The sequence below is a fragment of the Coptis chinensis genome, chromosome 4 (assembly GCF_015680905.1).
Source record: "Coptis chinensis isolate HL-2020 chromosome 4, ASM1568090v1, whole genome shotgun sequence".
In the NCBI taxonomy this organism is placed as follows: Eukaryota; Viridiplantae; Streptophyta; class Magnoliopsida; order Ranunculales; family Ranunculaceae; genus Coptis; species Coptis chinensis.
Window position 1 is genome coordinate 61459942 of NC_141459.1, and position 4640 is coordinate 61464581.

Sequence of the window (4640 nt, forward strand, 5' to 3'; positions counted from 1 at the left end):
TGAGAGTGATGTGTTTGGTGTTTAAACTAAAACTAATTATAAATTTAAGACAACTAAATCTAAAGATTCTAACTTTATGAAATTTAACAAATAATAATTAAAATCTAACATCAATAAACTGAAATGACTAACAACCAAGAAATGAAATTAGATCTAAGCAATAGATAAATGACAAAATCGAATTTGATCAATAATAAACTACTTGATTTATCTAATGAAGCAATAACAATATTTTAATACTTTAAATTAAAACAAGGGAAATGAAAACTAATAAAAATGGAGATTCAAAACTAGATCTAGATCTAAAAACTAATCTAGATCTATCTTTTTCTAACCCTAAACTCCATTACATTAGCTTCCTAACCTAACTGCCATTAACAAAGAGTCAAGCTTTTGTTTTTATACTTCCAGATCCAAAAATCGTGCATGGGCTTGGAGCCATATTTTGGGCCGGAAAATCGGGCCCAAAACCCAATTTCTTTAGTCCAAAATGGGCTCTTCAGCTGCAGTTGGCTTCGACAGATGTTTCGTCCACTTCTGCTCCTCTGATTGGGCCAAGGCTTTGACCATTGGAAAGCACTTTTCGAGCCGGTCGTTTTGACATAAGGTAGGCCCAATTCGAGGTCTGAGTCCAAAGATATGGCATTCGGAAGTTCTGCTGACTTTTGCTCCTTTATCTCGCTAAAGTGGCACATTTCTGCACATAATGGACTTTGAAGCCTGAAATGTATAAAAACACGTAATCAGTATTAACTCTTACTTATTATTCACATAATTGGTCTAACAGTATGATTATTAAGGGGTTAAAACTACAGTTTTGGGCTCTTATCAGACATCACACTTCTTGTTTCCTTTGATGCTGAACCACTTCAATACACACGCTTCATGCGTAAGCCTGAGATCACCCTTACAACTGCACTCCATCTTAAATGTATTTCCTCCTTCACACAATGAAATGAAACAGATCCTGCAAACTGCTTCCTCTTCGGGAATCTCTTTATCATCAGCTTCCATATCAACATGACAAAGATTATCTGACTTGGCAATAGATGAGGTGCCTGAAGTTGTAAAAGAAAATAGAGAATCAGAAGGTAAATTAAACGACTACAAATCAAGACTTACTCGATAAAACTTTCACCACTAAAAGGAAAAAAATTCGAGTTATTCTATACAAACTTATATCACTGATAAAAAATGCAAACAAACTAAGCTCATGGAGAAAACAAATGAAATAGGTAATAAGCAAGATATACATATGCAGACAGTAATCTAGAAATAAAGATGTGAAAGTTTCTACAAATTAATTAGTAAGAGGCTAATAAAACACCGGTTACCTTTGAATAGATCGTATGCTGTGAAGGTTCAAACAACATTAGTGTGCTAATGACTTCTCTAAGGCCAAGCCTATGCAATAAAAATATAGAGGATGTGGCCACGAGCCTAGGCACACAAGGTCTGTATAGCAGTTAGGTAGCATAAACCTACCTACAACTTAAAGAAGCAAGAAACACTGCCAATTGTAGAAACTATGTCAAACCCAGGAACATAGGTACTTGAACGGCATAGTGATATAGAATTATAGACATACACACAAAGCGATAACAACATCAACGCATCCAACACCAAGGGTGAAACAGCTAACAATTGCAATGAGAAGTTCATTTCAATATCTAATGGGAGGATAACAAGGCTAAACCCACCTACCCTGCACATCCTTCAAATTAACCAGCCATCAAACCACCTTATATGGGTGAAATGACCACTCAAACTACTGACACAATAAACACACCTTCACGCAGCACAAACAGCTAAACTGGCATATGCTTAAAACTAAATATTTTCATCATTTATGGATGTCCTAGATATAACCATGAGAACTTAAATGAATCAGACACAAAGTCCTATTAGAATATATATCATCACAACACACTAAGGGAAAAAGAAAAAAATCTTTCTTTCTTTTTACACGTGCGACCAAAAACAATTTACAGAGATATGAACCATTTCAATATTTTTGAACAAGCGTTAATTAAATTAACAAAACTAGGTTTGTCAATATAATAAAGAGAAGCAAAGCAACTAAAGAAAATAATCTTTTATGTTCACAATCTACAATCTTAAGTGCGAAATAATCTTTTAGCCATATGAAGTTCGGGAAACAGATTTACCTCTCAGGGGAATTCAATATTTCATAGTAGAAAACAGAGAAATTAAGGGCCAGACCAAGACGAATTGGGTGGGTTGGGGAAAGATTTGTACTTGCAGTGTTGGAAGCAGCCTTGACAAGGTACAACCATAGAGGAAATGACAATACATTAAAGGTGCATTAAACATCAGCTTAAGAATTGAATGTTTCATTAAAATGTCGTCAAAAGGAAATACCTAGTAGCCCTTCAGTGACTGGTCAGCAACATCCTTCCTATCTTGCTCAGTCTGAAACTCAGCAAGATAGCGGAAGTAATCACCATTCCCATATTAAAGTTAACGCAAAAACTGTTACCATATTTTCCTCTAACCAAATCAGAATAGACTGATTGCTTGTCAACAACCGTATGTCCTACTTTGACCAAGGAAGGCAAGGAGATCTATTATTGTGCAGGCCAAGATTAATGTTCAAGGATAATCCCCAGTTAAATATTAGGAAATAACTTGCTCACCTTCTTAGTCTAATAAATCTTTTCTCCCAATCAACCATAAACATTGACTCAAAGTCTTAACATCATTTGAAGGGCTTCTCAAGTGTTCCTTCTAGCTATTAACAAGGACAAACTAGGGAATTTTGTTTATGTTTAAGATGTGTCGCATCACATAGAGGACTATATATTCCCAGTAAAAAAAGGACTGAGTGATTAACATGTGCAAATAATATATAAGCTAATGCATAATAGCTTATCCAAACTTAATCAGACCACAAAAGGAACTGATTCAATAGAAAATATATGAAACCAAGAAGACTCACATCTTCCTCCACCTTACTTCGGTAATTCTTAATCAACTTCACATTTTGTTCATTTCCCTTCGATTCTTCCTTCTGTTCAATTGAAGACATAATTCGCCATGAAGCATGACGAGCACTGATGACATTTTTGTAACCCACAGATAGGAGGTTCCTCTCCTCCATAGTCAGCTCTAGATTAAGCTTTGCAATTTTCTTCGTACATTCCACCATTTCTGCACATTTTGCACATGAGAGTGTTAAAACATATATTAACATTTAATAATCCCAAAAATAAAAATAAAAAACACAAAACCCATCTCAAATCCCTTTTCGTTAAAAAAACATTGCAACATATGAAATCAAAACAAAACCTATAAGTGAAACAGAATTGCAAACGAATCAAAGTTTTACTTTTCAGGAAGTTTGATTGAAATTAAACTGTGGGCTTCTTATTCCCTGATTTATGTTCTTTCTCGGCTGATGGTGTGCTGAATTCGACCAAATTGAGAGGTGGCTGATGGTATAAAAGCAAAGTATTTGAATCTAATGGTTGGATTTCATTAGATGGGGATTGTGATGATTTTGAGATAGATCATATGTGATCTTCTTTGATTTGACGGGTAGAGTGATAGCAGTAGTGAGAGAAGAAAGAAACCCTAGTTTAGCGGCAGAGAGAGAGAGAAAAAAAGGTTGCGTTTTCCATTTGGATGAAATAATTCGAGTTTGTTTTGGGCTTTTGGATTTGCAACACTTATCAAACGGTTTTAAGCGTTACAAATTAATTCAAGAAATCCAGCCAAATTAAAGTAACACTTTTCAACATTACCAACGTTCATATAGTGTTGGCAACTTACCAACGCCAAAAACTGTTACAAATCAAAAAAAGTGCGTGTTGCAAATATCCTGTTATGGTGTAGTGTTAATTACATAATTGGTCTAAAAGCAATATTGTTAAGGGGTTAAAACTACAGTTTTGGGCTCTTATCAGGACACTTCTAAAAAGAGAAAGTGGAGCGAAGTTTGGCAGACCAAGATAAACTAGCGTGACGCCAAGGAATGACACTTCGATAGAGATGAAGCTAGAATGGACTGATAGGGTTAAATACTAAAAGCATTACTTTTGTAATAACTCTAATTCTTTATTTTTTGAATGAGAATCATATGGGCAAATATTATACATATTATATATGTTATTAGTTATATGCATGCGTCTAATACTTTATGTTGTAGATAATATGGTGTGTAGTGACACACAGAAGATCATATCATCAGTACCTTATAAAGTATAAGTAAATGTTCACAACCTAGATGGATTTGGACAAACCATTGGTACGGTTGTAGTATAATCTGGTATTAGTCTATCTTGACTACATGATTACACTAATACACTTTGTGTGTATTGAACAAGACCAAGTGAGGTTGTTTCTCTTTATACTGACTATATAAGAGAACAAACACCTCTGTTATTATGGATGTTTGTACTATTAATCCCAATATAGTAATGGGCACTTACGTGCATTGTACATTGCTTTAAATCATCAATGAGTGAGATTTATTTGTGAATCAACAAACTCGATGGATTGGGTAATGACATTGTATATAAGGCGTGTTGTTGATTATAGAAGGAATCCGTGACCCGCAGGAAGTCGGGTTGATGATGTCCCCTTGAGGAGCTCATACGGATTGTCATGTAAACCCTACA

At 34.9% G+C, this 4640-nt stretch overlaps 1 pseudogene; it reads right to left on the minus strand.

Moving 5' to 3' along the window:
* Positions 1–2164: 2164 nt before the first annotated feature.
* LOC147504276 (14-3-3-like protein GF14 iota) lies at positions 2165–3169 on the minus strand (annotated as a pseudogene).
* Positions 3170–4640: the final 1471 nt, after the last annotated feature.